Source organism: Brachionichthys hirsutus, chromosome 13 (genome assembly GCF_040956055.1).
Source record: "Brachionichthys hirsutus isolate HB-005 chromosome 13, CSIRO-AGI_Bhir_v1, whole genome shotgun sequence".
NCBI classification, from domain to species: domain Eukaryota; kingdom Metazoa; phylum Chordata; class Actinopteri; order Lophiiformes; family Brachionichthyidae; genus Brachionichthys; species Brachionichthys hirsutus.
Window position 1 is genome coordinate 6,454,774 of NC_090909.1, and position 19,086 is coordinate 6,473,859.

Here is a 19,086-nt window from a genome sequence, read left to right on the forward strand (position 1 = left end):
ATATATGTTTCAACTCTGTGTCACTTTAAGGACACGTAAAGGTAGATAAAGATAAATATTCACTAAAGGAAGGTTAGTTCCTGAAGTTATAAATTATTACAAGGCTGTGCGTATGAATCTTTCAATGCACTCTTTAGATAGTCAGAAGCCAAGGTTACATAAGTCAGCTTTAAGCAACAGGAATGATTTGAGAGCGAGCTAAGGTGATAGCACAGCGGGCAGGGCATTTCATCAGATCAATAGTCCAGATCCCTTTGGTTTGTATTAGACTGCCCTTAACACCACCACCAACACCAATGCCCCTTAACGAATGACAGCCTTAATATCCCGTCCAATAACAGGAGAGTGGATTAATAAAGCATACCATAAATGATTACCTCCATCATTAATCCATCCCATGGCTATTTAAAGCTGCAGATTTTAACTACAGGACAGGAGGCTTCGTGTGTTAATAGCTAGATTGAACACACGGTGTAGTAGAAGTGCGTTAGAAAATCATGTGATTTGATTAATCACATTCACAGGAATAGCAATAGATCACACAGACAGGACAACACTGTGCTCACTTGGGGGGGGGGGGGGGGGGGCGTAATAGTTGGACTGATAAATGAAGTATTTGCAATGAAACCTGTGTAATCCCGATGCAGTAGCTTTGAGATGAAGCCTGGCCTCTCATTAGCTGCATTTGGACCAGATTGAATCGGGTCCACTGATTCATTTGGGAAATAAATCTATATATTGCATATACCGTCGTTATGGCTCTGCTCCAGGCTCACCCTGTTAGTGTGGATGATGATGGAGCTGATTCAGACTTGATAAATAATAGAGTGTTACTGGAGGTTCACCTGATGAATATTGCATTCCCGTTCCTCTTGCCTGCCACCTTCCCGCCTGTCTGTCTGTCGGTCTGTGTTTCTTAGAAACTATCGGGCCTCGTGCCAGCCTTTCGCGGCATCCAGTGGAAGCTCCATGTTGACAGCTGGCATGGTTGGAGGCGCCCTGCATTGAAAACACCCACAGCGTCAGGCAGCAAATGTGAGACAATTACTTATCGTCGGGTGGCACTGAAACTTCTTCCAAAAAGAAGTAGCCTCCCGCCCATCCGATGCATACCGCGGGCGGATTTTGTGCCAGCTGTAGTGCATAGTTGAAAAAAGGGGGCTGGTGTTGGGTTGTGGGAGGACAATTTTAGAAAATAAATGATCACCTTCAGTGGATTATTACCAGAGAAGGTGTTTGGAAGTGTGGAGCAGCGCTCTCAGGAATACGTGCAATCAAGCACCTTGTGGCTTTATGAGCGTGATTATGTTGTTGTCAGCTAATCTTTGCTATCAGCTGCACTTATTAATGCACTCACAAAACCTAGTTCATTCATGCATATAGCTCCTGCTGCTAGTTCAGATAAGCAGAAGTGGAAAATCCCACAAAACAAAATGCCAAACAAATAGTGTTGTGCATTATGTAGAAGCAAAATGAAACGGCAAGTCCTGTCTATTAATCTGTCAGAGCTGTTTTGTTGGCTTTTCATCCTTTCAGAGTTGGAATTTATTAGTGCATTTCTTCATCTTTTACTGTTCATCAAATGCATCTTTGGGATAACAGCATGATTTTTGATCAACATATGGTTACAAGATGTATCGCACATGAAGGCATCACTTATTTTGCCAAAGCAATTCTGCATTTCAGCAGCAGTCCATTTGAGTGGAAAACTGTTTTCTTCATGCTCCTCCTGATATCTACTATAACATAATGAAAAAAGCATGTGGTGACAATAGAGGAATAAATAAAGGGCTGAAACTTGAAACCACAACAACATAGCAACATTGGCTGCTTGATTGATTGATTTGAAACAGTCCCAACCTGATTTTATTTGACTCATTTTATATGTTAAGTGTGACACGCAACCATTTGTTAAATGCTTTTCACAGATAACAGACTGTTGTCAATATCCATCCATTTGATCGTCTCATCTACAGAGAGTTTCTGGAACCTATCCCAGCTTGCTATGGGCTATTATTGTGGTTTAGTCAGTGACATTATACATGCATGGCAATGCAAATGTAGTGTATAATTTTAATGTTACTTACAGTGGGTTCAAGTCATAAATGATGATTGGATAGTTAAATATAGGACTTCATTTGAAAAACCGCAGTGGCCAAATGTCACAGTTTTAATTAAATGAATTATATTAATTATTATTCCCTGGATCTAATCCTGAAATACTAATTTTTTTTATTAAACCAAACAATCTCATGACAGTTACACAACATGAATACAATTACAAAAGTCACAGTTATATTGGAATGTTGTGAACAAGCTTTATTTTAACAGAAATGATTGCTGAGTAAAGCTGAGGGTTGTTGTTTGGATCTTTGTGCCAATGACCATTTGTTGATTTGGGACAGAGAACTTGTTTTTTGTACATGTGCAAACCAAATCTCTGTTTTTGATTGTGCCAGCATGTGTCAACACTGCACCAGTCCTTGAGCGTGCGCATGCATGTGTGAGTGTGTGTGTGTGTGTGTGTGTGTGTGCGTGTTTATTCTGAAAAGGTAAAAGGCAGAGACTGTGGAATCTCTTCAGCCAATCAGGAAGCAGATTAGCAGGCTGGGTGGACTACAGGAGGTGAGGTTGAACTCTTACTGCATTTTTTTCTTTTTTTGGCTAGCAACACAGTGCGACCAATCACAATCCCCATACAGAGCAAAACAACTTTATAAACCAATGGGCCTGCTTGCCAACCAATAATAACTATGTAATGGAAGCATGACAAAAGCATTTCTGTCCTATTTACAATTTGCTCATCGGGTCTGATGTCTTTTCACTTTTTTTCAGGTCAGGAAAATAAAAAGAGCAAATAGTATTGAGGCACGGTGGTGCAGTGGTAAGCACTGTTGCCTCACCCCACCAAAAACATGCAACTTAGGTGAATTAGGTGTATGTGTGACGGGTCGTCTGTCTATGTATGGCCCTGGAATGAACTGGCGGCTTGTCCAGGGTGTGCCCCGCCACTTGCCCGTTGACTGCTGGGATAGGCTCCAGCATGACCCGGGAATATAAATGAATGAATGAGAAAATAGGCTTGAATTCTTCGTTTTTATCTGCCCTGATGTGCAAAGAACGTGGTCCGTCCAAAGGCTACATGATGGGACCGGGGCTAAAACTGACCATGTGACATTTTCATCCAGGACCTGTTTGCCATGGGAGACCCTACCAGGAGCATAAAGTTACTGACCACATACCTCTGGGATCATCCAGGCACTCAAACCGCCTCACCACAATAAGGTGGAAGCTCAAGGGAGAAATGTGAAATGTTCAATGTTAATAAAAAAAACAAATATGAAAAGTCTGTATCTGATATTTCATTGAGTTCTGGTGTGTGCGCGTGTGTATCAAAAAAGTGAAGAATAAGAGCAAGCAAAAACTGCCAACTCAAGGGGATTTTGGCAGCTGCCCTGTGTGTGTGTGTGTGTGTGTGTTGTTTAAGTCAGTTTCTAATGGAGATCAGACTTCTCTTCTAATTTGACATGGTTCACCGTTTTGGCATGGGCCCTCTGCCTCTCAGAGTGTATGTAGGTGTAAGGTAGGGAAGGCGTGTGCGTGTTTGCGCCTGCGTAATAGGCACAGATTGGCTTTTGTTGTGTGTAAATCTATATGTGTGCGTGTGTGTCTGTGTGTGTGTGTGGGGCGGGCGGGGGAGGGGTTGGGTGAGTGACAGCTGTGACCTTTTTAATATGCCAGTTAAACCTGAGCTCTTGTCCCAGCGCAGACATGCTCGTGTCAACTCCAGCACTCCTACATGAAGGTCAAACTCTCTCCTGTTGGAGTATTGGCTCGTATGTGCGCGCACACACACACACTTTTACATAGTGTTTCCTGTCATGTTGTTCCTCTATAAATAATGTGATATCTGCCCCCACTTGAATGTCCAGGCAATTACCACATCATACTAATGCAACTGCCCTGGTCGCCACCAGGCAGTCATTGCGGACGCTCACTCTTGGCTTTTCCACTTTCTCTTCTTCATCTTCCAATTGTCTCCTGGCAGCGGTCACCGTCGCTAATCCTATCATGGGTTGAATCCCTGTCAGTGTGCCGTCTTGATCGGTGGCAAGTTTTCGCTCATTAGATAAAAGGGAAAAGGTCTTGAGTCTTGGATGATGAGGTGAAATTACATTGTTATACTGTACTGTAGACAAAGTTAAAATAATAATCATTCATAAGCAAATTAATTAACTAATTATTTTTATTTTAAACAATGAGACTTACATTATATGACTCTGCTTTTTATTTAAGCAGTTCTTATGTCCCTGTTAAGTTTGGGTTCATCTCACTTTCATGGTGGCTGTCCTCTGCTGAGCTTCATAGCCATTTAATGCATGCTTGGTTGTCTAAGGGTTTCCTTTCATTCCTGCTTTTATGACGTGATGTTTTATGTTGAAAATGGACCTGATATTGATGTTCCTCTGGTAGCATTCCAATACTCTAAAAGATAACCCATCTTGGTTCAACAACCTCCTGTGGCACACAGGGTCAGTCCAGTGCACAGTCCTGTCAGAGGACGTCCCTGAGGTCAGATGTGTTCAGGACGTGATATTAATTTATAATAAACTTCTCATTCCGAGACAGAGTGATCATCGACTCCCACATAGAAGAGCTTAAGAATTTTCATCCCGCTAAAATCCTTCTGTGTGATTTTGGGTTGGGTGCCACAGGATACCGGTCCAAGTTCAGACTATGTGTCCATTGTCAGAAACCTACTAAAAACTCAGCACCTCTATTCTGTCATTACTATCAACAGGCTGTAATTTGTTATGATTCAGTCCCGCCAAGTCCATTATAACGATGGAACTTTAAAAATGCTACAGACCAAGTCTAATTAGTTACACATGTCCGATATTAATAAGATTTCCAATATGTTGTGTCTTTGTATTGGCATCTGTGTTTGTGAGTGTGTTTGTGTGCGTGAGCACCCCCCCCCCCCCAATGCGATCATCACACAGGGGGGGGTTCTTACAGTCCATTTGTCTGCACACTGACCATCTGACCATTAGCTGGCCACCATACATAATGCATAGCGGTGACCTTTCTGCACACTGCACCCTCAGGCCTTAGAAGCCATTGTTTGGCGTTATATTGATTTTTACCCTTCTCACAGATGGAGACGGTGATTTGAGGAGAGAACGACTGAGTGCCCTTGTTTTTTGCAATGAAGTGTGAAGATTGAAAAGCCGCTGCATGGAGACATGAGTGGACTCACATACCTCTAGCCCTCTTTTCAGCAGGGCGACTGTTTGGAAGACGACCGTCGTCTGAAAGGCAGGGTCAGGTTTAATAGTGTTGAATGTGTACACCATACAAGTGCGACCTACTCACAGCCCATTAGACAGGATGACAGTGGTCAGTAGGGTGCTACAAGGCAAACAATTTAAGTAGAGTCCCTAAAAGATTTCCACGATTCTTCAGGCTCGATTTGATGGAATAAAGGTGCATAGTGGCATAAAAGGTGGTGGTGGTGGCGGGGGGGGGTGGGGTGGTGACGGGTTCCATCTGCACACCTTCCCTATAATCTGCCTGCATGTTCTTTATGGCCCTCCTGCTCCAGCCGACAACTAAAGTGGAGATACATCGAGGAGGAAAATGAGCTGAGAAAAGTGTTGTGATGTCCTAAAGTGATGGATCTGCGGGGCCGCCTGGCAGATGAGGGAATTAGGGGGGGGGGGGGGGGGGGTTCCCATTAGAATTTGGGATCATTTTGTTGTCAACAAGAAGGCCTCTCCTTGATCTGTAGGAGGACAGGAACAGCGTTTAGGTCTGTTGCGTTCACACTCGCTCACAAAGCAAAAAAAAAAAACAAAAATACAGCCCTAGCTTGTCAGCTAACAGCAAGAAGGAGCTAACTTTACTGCCTTACATTATCAGTGGTTATTATGTCATGCACTGCCTTCAAATAGTGTATAGCCGCCTGTGGCGACTCATAATTTCCAAAGAGGAGATGCATACTCCTATGATGTAGCACAACCAATTATAAATCCAACATACACATTTTATAGTAAAGTCAAGTACTTGAAAGGCATCTTATACTGAGAATAAACTCTTGGGGACGTAACTCTTGCCATAACCTGGACAGAAACAGTTTGCTCACTTATTAAGAGCACTGTTCTTGTCTTTATTTGTGCACGTCTCCAGTTTGGTCGGCCTCCCATCACGCCTGTAGTCTCCTGTGCAGACTGCACCGACTAAACTTTGACTCTGAATGCTGGCATGCATGTCTGCTCTGTTGGTGCTTTGCTCTGCTGCACCTTAAACAGATTCAATGTGGGCTCCTCCTGCGTTTCATTATTGACAGAGTAATCTGAAACTTGAGACCTGTATTTTTAGAAAGCCGAGCATAATAGCTTGAAACCGCCGTCCAAGAAGCATAAACAGGGCAAACATGTCTTCCATTTGGTGTCACATTATGACCACCTGTCAAATCCAACAATCACTAAGTGTTCATCTACTCCGAGCAGAAACGTCTGGTTGTTGACTGACCGAATGTAGCAACCAACTCATGCAGTCGTTCTGGATGTCTGCAGTTTTCACTGCAACAACAACATTCTGCTTGTTAGGAATGAACATCTTTGCTAATATGAAAACTCAGTTTTCATCAACTGTCTATGGTCCTCCTGCATTACCAAATATGCAGTTAAATAATCAAAAATAATATTTGATTATTAATTCATTACAAATATTGACTATTGTATTGACATGTGATTTCCAACTTGATTTATGGATATATTTATTTATGGAGAGTGATGGCGTAAGTCACATTTATTGAGGAGAAATGTGAAGCTGTTCCGCTATTACAGCCATGACCACTCTGTTAACAGAGGTAAATAGAGAAGGGGGGAGAGAGAGAGATAGGTAGAAAGGTAGAAAATAAGTGGCAACCTGCAGAGCTTTCTAATTTCTCCAGGAGATTGATACCTGCAAGTGCTTTCAAGCAGCAAACCGCTGGGTGTCAACACCCCAACACCCCAACACCCCACCACCTCTCCCCCACAACACCAACTCTTTCCATTTTTTCCCTGGCTCTCCATTTCATCATATTTTTTTTTCATCGTGATCTAATAAAGGATTAAATCTGTCTTAACAAGACATTAGTCTAAGATGGTGTTTAAATCGTTTCATCTGTAAACAGCCTTTTGACACTTCTGCTTGACGTGATTTTGGATGCATCACAAGTAGGTTGAGAGCACATTAGTGGCATGGTTAATAGGTTAATGGCATGCCAACTTCTTCTTACTTCTATTAAGTATTCGAACCTCATTTTTATTACTCATTACGTTTGTTAGATTATGATGCGAATATGGAAATTCTGTAATTACTTTGAATAGCTACACAATTTGATTTCAGTCGAAAGTCAGGAAAACTACCGTATAAGAAGAAACCATCATGTTCTTGTTTTTTAATTCCAGCAAAATCACAATATAATCAAAACAATTACCAGCAGTGATGATGTGTTGTGTTGTAGAGGTATTGTGGCTATAGGAGAGCATGCTAACGCGCTACCCACCACTTTACACCTAAAGAAGGCTCCTCTGATTGCATTGATCAGACCTCCAGAGGTGGCTACTGACACATGCCCAACCTCCATCTCGCTCCTTTCCTATTTCACACCTCTCTACCTGAACCTCTTGTATCTTTGAGTCATTGTAATCCATGCATTGGTCACTGAGGCCATGTCTGCTCCCTTTCTTTGTTTTCTGGGAGTTTGTTGCCCTTACAAAAACCCTCCTCGCCCTGCTAAATGAGCTATCTATGTAATAGCAGCATTTAGCAGCAGTGAGCTTTTACACTGTGGTGGTGATATCTGTTTGGAGTAGACTATGAGTATGACGGGTTGCCATGTTAGACCTGCCAATCTTGTCTTTCATCATCTTCATCCTATTTTTTAATCTCTCATGTTGTGCAATTCTGCTGTTTTCCCAAAATGTTCTGACCGCCACATGAGGTCTTTTCTACCTGTGGCCATCAGATTGTGTAACTCCCCCCCTTTTCTGCAGGGAGGACAGCTAACATCCATTATCCATAAACATTACCACGTGTAATACAGTTTTCTACATCACAGACTTTATTATGGTCACTCTCAGGTGCAATACTTTTTCTATTACATCCTGACATATCATCTGGACTTCGCTTAATTTTACTCCTTGACATTTTATATTTATATATTTATATTTTCACCTATTTTGGGGTTCTTTTTGTCATTTCATATTGTTGTTGTCATTCTTATCTTTTTTCTGTTTAGTAATTATATTTGTATTTTTTCTGTAATTCTTTGGAGCAACCGGGAAACAGAATTTCCTTCGGGATTAATAAAGCTCTATCTTATCTTATCTTATCATTTATCTTGTGTCCCCAATGAAGCTGGAGAAGGAAAGAGGGAGTGCTTTGGAACAGAAGAGCTGCACAGCAGGCCTCGATTCCATTTATCAACATCAGTATTTCACAGCGCGATGTGTTAAAAGCCAATTCAGAGAACTCTCTCCGCTGCCCCTGCGAACAAAGGCAGAAAGAATCCAGCTTAACTGTGAAGCACTACCTTTCCCTTTTACACTGAGTTCACCTTTTCACCAATAGGTAGTTTTCAGAATGTGACAACATCAGGCTATTTTCTTTACAAAGGAGATGCATCTGCCGAGCTTCTCTTTGCATCCTTGAAGCTTTGACATTTGTATAAAAAGGTGTTTTCAAGAAAACATTTATTAATTGTGTTCGCTGTGCTTTCTCTCTGCTTTCTCTCTATCTCGACACTGGCTTTCATGTGTGCTTTGGTGTTTTGCCATGACGAGCAGAATCAAGGCTACTGTACTAAACACCTCTGTATGACTTCTGTCTATTCAACTGCCTCCGAGGAGCAGCTTGCCCATGATATTCTTCAGCTCTGTGAAGGGCCGGCAGATAAAAAGAGAAAAGCGTTTTACTTTGACCTTCCTTCACGCACACAGAACCATTGTGTGTGAGGATTTCTGTGTCTGCATACATGTTGTCATTATTGAGTCCCTTCCACATTCACCACGCCGTATGGCTTATGTAGATAGCTTTCTTTGGGTCATGTCTTGGCTCGGCTTTAATTAGTGGATTTGCTGCTAATAGATGGAGGTAATTAACAAGGATTGGGGCTCCTGCACATCCACCACACTACTCTGACTTTGTGTGTGTGTGTGTGAGCCGACACACTTATGTCTACCCAACGATGGAGACAACGAATCCTGTCACCTTGGTAACCATGCAAAATTGATTCCAGGGATAGAATCATGCCATAGACATGCCATGGAGATTTCAGAGCACACACAGAAACACACTCTGTGCCATTCAGCCTCTTTCTCTCTTGTGCAAACACACAAACACACACGCACACATTCACAGGCACATGTGTGGGCAGTCAGACAGTGTCTTGCCCCAGGCAGTGTGGATATGACCATCATAATCACATAATCCCCCAATAACAATAACTCGGCTCAGGGATGCAAGTAATCTGCGTGTCCGAATATCTTATTATTGCAATCAATAATAACGAACTATTCCAATACACAAACACATAATACATAAAGCATGGTAATGGGCTATGCTTTCTTATTAGGGTGACAGAGGTTCTATTTCTGTGTGTGTGTGTGTGTGTTACATAAATAACACTGTTATCACAAAGTCAGTAGTAATATTGTGACCATTTCATCAGTACGGGCTGAGAAAAACCAGAATGCCCTCGGGTCACCAGTTTGCATTTGGGAAAAAGGAACGGACCAAATCAAACGCCCCGTGAGCCCATTGCTCCATTTTGATCTCACTTTTTAAACAAGGGGGTGCATAGCTGCGAACCCCCCCCCCCCCCCCCACACACACACACGCACACACACCCACTCCACGTTGTGGAAGTATATTTGTGGACGTGTGGGTGGGGTAGGGTGACATGCTTGCAAATGTCGATCAACTGTTGTGTGTTTTCAGGATGAATTTGTTGATAAGCGAATGTGTGCGGATGATTGCTGATTTGTGGCAGGGTGTCTATTGTTAACGGAATCCTTTGTGTCGCTCTGATTGGCTCATCAATCAAACAGCAGTTCACATATTACCTATAATGCCCTTCTGCTCTCTGCAGGGGGCATTACTTTGTGGGATTACTTTGTGACACATGTGTATGTGTAAGTGTAACCTCCTTGGTGGAGGTAATTATACTTGTAAAACATAAGCATAACTGTATACACACAGATATATGAAGACATAGGCATTCGCCAAAAGGCAAACTTGCTCACGCAGTGTCACACACCATAACATGCATGTAAAGTACAAGCGCGCACCCCCACACACACACACACTTCGATTTACATAAACACCCTCTAGACTTGCTAAAAGCTTCACGTCAGTAGTTTCCCCCAATGTCGCTGTCATCTTGATATCCTTTCACAGAATAAAGCAGACAATGAGACAGTGAATGCATCATCTGCATTAATTTATGCTTGATTCAAAGTGTCGTGGCTAAAGAGGGCAAAAGGAGGGGCCATGGGGAGAGGAGGTAGATGAGCAAGGGGGAGAGGTAGCTAGACAGGGCGAATTGTTGGGGGGAAGGCCTTGGGGAACGCATCGCTAAGGCTGGCCTCGGGGGTTAGGAATGAAACACACACACACTCATATCCACCGAGATTAGTAACAGACACACGAGTGCACACAGTCATATTCGTACATATGCACGCTCATGCATAAAAGCTACAGACATAATGAGGTAAACATCCCCAACCATGAACGGAACGGGGGCAGTAGTATTTTAGCACACACGTGTCGTCATGTGCAGATTGGATTGTGATGTTCCAGCCAGAGACAAAAAAAAAAAAGGCCTTTCAGCCAAAAACGAATTCATGTTCCCAACAAATCTTCTCCAGGACTGTCAAATCACTGACTGATGGCTCAAAAGTACAGTTCTGCTTGTGTTTCACTAAAATACTAAACTTAGCTAAGATAATACTCATGCAACACTGAATATTTGATCAGATATTGTGTATTGTAAGAGATGAAACTACCTTTGAAACTAACTTTATCCATCCATCTGCTGTAACCTATCCCAGCTGGCTACGGGCGAGAGGCGGGGCACACCCTGGATGAGAAGCCAGCTCATCACAGGGCCACATGAAAGACAAAGAAACACACACACACGCTCACAGTCACACCTACGGGCAATTTGGTGTGAGCAATTCACACCAGGTGAAGCTGGAGGAATTCGGACAATTCCTTTTTGCTTCAATTTCTCTTTGACATGACCCATCTCATAGGAATCAGCCCCCCCCCATTCTTCTGTCCTCCCTCTTTGTCCAACCTCTTGTTCTACATCTCTACTTTATCGTCTCAACAGCCTGTCTGCTCTGGGACATAGTTATGACTCATCTGTCTGTCACATTGAAGCTGCCAGACACACAGACAGCCAGAGAGTCCATCTTCATCACCGTGGCGTGAATCACAATTTGGTGCCGGACGCCTGATCCAAACTCTGGCAATCTGTGCTGTCTGCACCCCTCCTCCCTTGATAGCTGGCATTTTGCATGATTACATATATTTTGACGTAGAACTGATTAACATCATGTTGATTGGTATTTAGAAGCACTTTTTCTTCTATATGCAGTTAAGAGTTGTTTCATGATTGAGTAAACACATGGACAAAAAACAAATGTCTCGGAAATATCCTGAATATTTTGTTCCTGGCAGGAAAATCATCCTGAAAACGATTTAGTCCAACTAGAGTAAAAAAATTAAATAACTGGATGTTTTTTTTGTTTAGTTGGTCAAAGCTTCTAAGTTTAATTTAGTTACTAGTTATACATAGTTATATAAATTGAATATAATAGGTCTACAGTATCCCAGAAGAGACATTTTTAGCCTTTTATCTACTTTCTCCAACACAGCTGGAAGAGAAGGATGAGTTGAGGATTATTATTGAAATTACTGTGTGAAATTAAGTTAAATTTCCATTAGGTCCTCATATTGAGCTCATATAAACTGATCCACATCATTATATCAGTCTGACGAGTGAGAAAAACAAACAGGCCTGTACCTTTTATTTTAGTTTGGATTTTCCTGGTTTTCCTTATTTTCATTGAAAACATCAAATAATAACATAACAATAATCAATAAAATGGTTTAAGAACATACAACATAGAACCATAATACATTTATAAAAGTGAGCTAAAAATCACCTACAGGATGTTCACAGATTCATATAAGCTGATAAATGTGGTATTTCTCAATCCTTATTCTGTTTGTCTGAAAGGCTGCATCGCTGGTCCTGACATCGGCCTCAGAGCCCAGCAGCTCAGCTTGGACTGTAACATACAATCAATTTCCTCTGCTCTCTGACAAGAAAACCAAACTCATATCCCATGATGCTCTGCTAAATTGGTACAGTGACAGATGACAGCTGTCTGAAGCCGCATTGTGAAAATAAGATGTTTATTGCAAGTGTGTGGATCTCTGGCCCTCTGTGTGTGTGTGTGTGTGAGAGAGAGAGAGAGATTGCCCACAGCAAGACGGTGACGTTTTCCAGCCCACGCTGAACCGACTCTGGTTGGACCGCGAGGCTCAGTGTGACCTGCCAAAACACACAGCAGCCACACCAGCACTGAACTCTGCATAGTCAGAGATGGGGGGGAGAGGGAAAGGTGGGCAAAGAAGCAAGAAAGAGACAGCATAGGACTGGAAGAGTGTAGGAAAGATGAGGAAGAAGGATGGGTGGAGGAAATTAAACATGGTCACAAAAAGTGCACACACACACACACACACACACAGCTGTGACGTGAGTGTTTGTATGTATGTGTGTACTAATGACAGAGTGGCTTATGTAGTTCTGGTCTTGATAGGTAGATACCCTATACTTAAGAATCCATTTAGGCTTGTAAACCACTCACCCATAAAACTTTAGGCTCTGAATCTGTGTGTGTGTGTGTGTGTGTGTGTGTGTGTTGGTGTCTTTGCTCATTAACTTTGATTGCAAGGGCGAAGGGAGGGCGTTCATGGAAGAAAAACAACGGGTTGGCAGTGTCGTGAACTTTGCAGTTCAGTGGAGGTGAGAGTGAACGAGTTGATAGAGTTTGGAATACAGAGCGAAAAACAGTGAGACTGAAGGAGGAGGAGGTGGTAAATAACTGCCCTTCAGTCTGGTGGCGGGGTGGATGAGCGCATGGACTCTCACAGCTCAGAGATTCCGACAGCTAAATGGCTCACTCAAGACAGACGAGGTGATAGAGGAAGCATAGCGGGGGAGGGGGGGGGGAGGGCAAAAACCTAAATCTGTGAGGTCGGGCATGCAACTGTGTCTGTCACCAGCCAGAATGGCTCTAATGTGGCTGTTTGTCAGTGTGCATTAACATATTTTTTGTTAAAGAGGGCGTCCATGTAATCATTTTAGATGTCAAAGTTAAAGATTGCTAATGCACATTTAAGTAAGATTTGAATAATTTGAATTAAGCGTGATGTTTTCTACATTCCAGCCTTTTAAATGACATTAATGCCATCAATTTTTCCAAAACAAACCACAGCTGTTGGATTGAGTTATTCCCATTTTGGCAGTCTCTTTCCACTCTTGGACTTTAGAACACCCTTCACACCACCGCAGACGGCAGCCGTCCAAATGGATCCTGCTTCAATCTGCAGCACCACAAAACTATATATGTTCAGAAAAGCTGGCGAACAGGACACCTGATCCTCATTCCCCTTCATCAGTTTCATCCTACATAGTTCCTGCTTTCCTATTTGCTCTTTGCCAGATTATGCTCTATCCACACCATTGTCTTAAGTCTCGCACCGCTCTTACTTGGTCTTCCCGTATTCGTTCGCCTCGTACAGGCTACGTCCGCTTACTCACAGTCACAGCGCGTGCAATTATTTTGGTTATGTGCCGTGGTTTTATTTGGATGTGATTTTTTTTGTTCTAGATCCGGATGCCAGCCAGTCCATCTTTTGTTGTTGTTTTTTTACAGTGAATTGAAGTTTCAGGCAGTGTAGTTTAGTTGTTTATTGTCTGCCCGTCACAGCTTTGAGTGTTTTGTCGGTTTTGTAAACTGTTACCTGAATTTTTTCTTGATTAAAACTGTTTGAACTTTTCTCTTCACCTCTTCACCTCTTCATCCTGGGGTCCACACTCAGTACGCAACATTTTGACTCATGTATTTCTTTTTATGCCTATAAATGGAGGTTCAAGCAGACAATTCAAAACAGTTTTCCATCACTTATGATGAATGCTTGAATAAATCTATTAATGCCATCTGACAGTTAACATCAAGCAAGTTCATTTATCTTACACTGCAGCAGATATTTCTTCAAGCGGGTGCCATTGAGATACTCACTCATCATATCAGAGCATGATGTCACACTAGATTTAACTGAACTCGTCCCCGAGCCTGAACACTGAGTACTCCCCATTAACCATCAATCAGCAATTCTGCTGTCATTTACAAGCTGCTACCATTATCTTTGCTACATCTAATCCAAGCACGCTAACCTTATAGCATCTCTGTAAGTGATGCCACGACAGTTTATTGTCATGAAACATCAGGAGGGTGAAAGAGGAGCAACGTGATTACAGACTCAACAGGCCACATGACTGTCTGACCGAATTGATAATGCAATTAATTTGTTTCCTGCTGAAACTATTCTGCGGTCATAAAATAAATTTTGATTTGACAGTTAACATCAATATTCTTTTTTTATTATTATTAATAGTATAAAGACTTTTTGTATAGTTACCACATAGCTATGGGGGGGGTCCCTTATGCATATCCTTTATGTGCATGTCTGGCTTGTTAGCAAGCAATCAGAAGATGTCCAACAGGGAACGATATGTGCTTTGTGATTTCTCAATGTTAATATTGTGGAAGTATACACATTATATACTATTGCAGGGCCTTTCTTCCTGCTGTGAAATGTGACAGCGATGCTGAGCCTGTTCCAGGAAGGTAATAAAGAGGCTGAGTTGTGGCAATCGCTATGTGCTTAGCCAGCCCATAACCTTTCACTCTACCTGAAACACTGAGGGGACTGTGTGTGTGTGTGTGTGTGTAAAAAGAGTGAAAAATAAGAGCAGGCAAAAACTGACACAACTTAAAAATGACATCATTTTGTGCTGTTTCATGCAGCATGTCCTGCATGTCATCCAAGGTTTAACACCCCTGTTTGACTTTAATGCCTCTGCTGCTGGAGTTCTGTAGACGTCTACTCTACATGTTGCTGCCCAGGATAAAAGCACTAGTATTCTTTCTCTGCACATATCTATTGCACTTTTTATGCCCCTGCCATACGAGGCATTTCATTTTATACTTGTCTGTAAGGTTGTGGTTAGCTCATCTTCTCAGAACCCACTGAAAGAAATTCAGTGAAATGTTGCGCATGCTGTCTCATAATCGGTTTGATCAAAAACATTTATGGTGGTTTCCGTGTCATTCTGCTATTATTCCCGTACGATGCACTTACGATATGTAATGTGTTTGGCTTTTAGAATGGCTGATAAATAGTTCAACATGTCTGATAACGGTTATCATCTAGCAACATCGGCACAAATTGAGTTCCATTAGTAAGGGAAGCGGGAAGCATGGCCTTCTTGCCTCACGGCAAAAAGGTCCTGGGTTTAATTCCACCTGGGGCCTTTTTGTGGCTGCTAATGAGACTTTAATAAATGATACTACCAATAAGTGGGCGCTTTGTGGGTGGGTGTGTTTGAACTAGACAGCATGAATTGAAACAGTGCAATGCATTTTGAAAGAAATATACTATATCATGTCTACCATGAAAAGTTGGAATACAATTTTCATAATGATGAGAAAGTCGGCCTGATCCAGAGCAGACAAATATTGGCAAATTGTATCCATGCGAACTGCAGTAGGAATCTTTTCTCTCTAGTGTGCAGGGCCCTGTTTGTGTGTGAAATAATTGTGCATGTGTCAAAGTGTAAAATGAATGTGCTCTTGGTGTGGATTGATGAAGGGATCTTCTTCTCTAAAAAATCTGAAATCTGGAGGGATGTTTGTAAACCTGGTCTCACCAGGCAGAGCGGAAATCGGAACAGAAATCCTGATGCTTGCAGTTCCGAGGTTGGAGCAGAGTTGGTGGATCGATAAGGCACTGGAAAAGTGAGCCTGAGGGTGTAGATCTGACTGAGATCACAGATATGATGGGGTGAAGATCCACAGCAGCTTTGTAGGTTAATGCAAAGACTTTTTTTTTTTTTGACTCAATGTGGGCGTCAACAGGAAGCCAATTACAAAAAAGTGTTTGTTCTCTTCCCACTGTTATGCCTGATTTGGAAGCTGTGTGGGAGCAAAATATTTATACCTCTCTGTTTCTTCTTTGTTATTATGTTCCCTTCATTTCCACCTGGATACTTGGAAACGAGCATCATGACAATAGCTCTATGTGTGTGTGTGTGTGTGTGTCATCCTGTGTTTGTGTTAATAAAAAGCTCCAACAAGGCATTTTTGTTTCTTGTTTTGTTTTTTTAACGTTCATAGCTGAGAGCCTTATGTGCCAACTTCTTTCTGCATGCAGCAGCTGCCTGGCTGCACATGTCAGCTCGACTTGACATAATTTTGCTCTGCTCTGTCTTTCATTCTTTCACTCTCCGCTTCCCTGTGCTACCCCAAGGCAGAGCAAGGCAATGAGGGCTCCCAGTAAAAGCAAAGATCAAATGTTGCATTCGGATGCCTACAGGTCTCCCTGACATGAGAAGAGATTGTGTGGCGGAAGAGGAATGGTGGAGTAGAGTTTGGAGGGTAGAACGAGGAGGCGAGAGAAGGAGGGGAGACACACCCATTACTTGTCAAGCCTTAATAGAGAGGGGGGTACCTCCAGTTTCGGGCAGATGTAAAGAGAGAGGGATGGTGGATGGTGAGGTGGGTTAGTGGTGATGGAAGGGGATGGGGGGGTGGGTGGGTTATAGGAGAGGATGAAAGGTTTGATGCATGAAAGGAAGGCAGACGTGGAGTGAAAGGAGGCGGAAAAGAGGAGTGAAGGGGAAAAAAGAATGAAAGAGAAAGTTGGGGCTGAGCGGAGTGCGACATGAGGTGGGGAAGAGACTGCCGGGGGAATCTTTGAATTGAAAAGCCATCATAGCTGAAAAATTGAAGACAGGCTTGGCTGCTTACACACACACACACACACACATGGACATATATTCATTACAGTACAGACAAATGCAGAGGTGGAGATCTGTATGCGCGACGCCGAGACTGAAGCGGAAAAGCTTTCCATAATGAGAAATTTCTTGACAGTGTAATAATCATTCTCAGCTCGGAGAAAATGTCTTTCCTCTGCACTCATCCTCACTTTCTGCTTCCATTTCACTTTCTGATAGCGTCGTAAGGCAGAACTGTGTTAACTCGATAACAGGCCGATGGCTCCTGCCCTGGCTGTGATGTGCAGCATGACAGTCGCAACAACGTGCAAGATTTGTTTGGGTATTCTGTACTGGGTTTGGTTGAGGCCTCATATAAATGACTTTACACTCTCTCAAGGGTAATGCTCGGTAAATGATCTACCGCCATGCATTTTTTTATTTTCACAAGTCTGTGTGTATTTATGTGTGTGACTTTATATTTACTGCCAATATGCATCCCCACATGCCTTGTGTGTTCCTTTGCGACATGATTTCTTGCTCACATAACAAATACATGTATAATACATATCCTACATTATGTGTTACATGTTTGGCAGCTTGTTACCACCCCCCCCCCCCCCCCCCCCCCTCTCTCTCACTCCAAACCAAGGGTGAGCAGACATTCTAATGCACAGGAGCTGGCACTAGAAGGCTTTATTTGCTCACATATAAGACCAATTTCACCCAGATTTATGACTTTTGGAGACAAGTTATTTCATCAAATCTCCAGACAAGACACAATTTACTGCTGATGTGTGTGATTCCTGCTCAGTTTTGAAATCTGACAACATTGCAGGTATGCCAGGGGAGTTGTAAGGAACAAACCTATCCATATTTCCAGCGGCCCACCTCTTATTTAGCCCTTTTTACATTCACCAGCTGAAAATGGAAAATAGAAGCCCCAGGCAAGTTGTGTCACACCGTCTGCCAATCACAGCATCGTCATACAACAACACACATTTAATCACAGCCTCTGTTAACATGATGGACTAATTCAGTACATAGAGACACCACATCTGAACAATGGCAACATGCATTTGACAGTGGACAGATACGTGTCAATTAAAACCAAGCAGGCGTCACCAGAGCTGTGCGTTAAAGAGCAGCATCCTCATGGGTGGTGATAGCAGACTGTGGGTCAGGCTGCGCTTACCCACATGGGGATTCATGTGCTATAAAGAAGCATTGACAAAGCATGTTGGGAATACAGAGAAATAGAACCCCCCACCCCCCAGTGGGGCAATTCTCCAGACAAAAAGAAGTGTGGCTATGGAAGGATTTACGCTCACTGGTTTTCCCACTGGGATGACGGTTATGTCACCAGCATGACATCCAGACTGTTTATGGATCAATGCACTCATCCACCTTGAACTGATGCTGGTACTTTTGCATAATCAAGCCATAGAGGAGCACAGGTTTTTTTTACACATTTACATTTGAAGGATGAGGTTGTGTTTATATAGGTGCATATTATAGATTATTTAAAAGCTGCTCTGTGTGTGTTCCGGCCGGACATAGTGTTTTCTTTTTATATTGACGACTACATTTCCCAGAAATTCCTTGATGTGACATCTATAACCTGCCACTTAGCTAGCTCATATTAGCCAGTCCGTGGTCTGAAGGGGGATGAGGGAAATCAAATTAGGATAATTTGGTATTTGTTCTTGAAACTTAAAATTTTCCAATTCTGACCCCGATTATTTTGCCATTGAAATGACTTATTTTTAATGTAGCAACATGTCGGCAAATCCAGTTATTATTAGGTGGCTAGTATGACTTTCTTGTTTGGTGGTTGTAGAAGTGGCCTACAGCAGGAGAAACATAAAGCAGACACCGTTTTCAGAAGCAGCCTCTATTTTCAGTTTAACGGGGTCATTTCCAACGTGATGAAGAACTCTAGACAGCAGAATTTC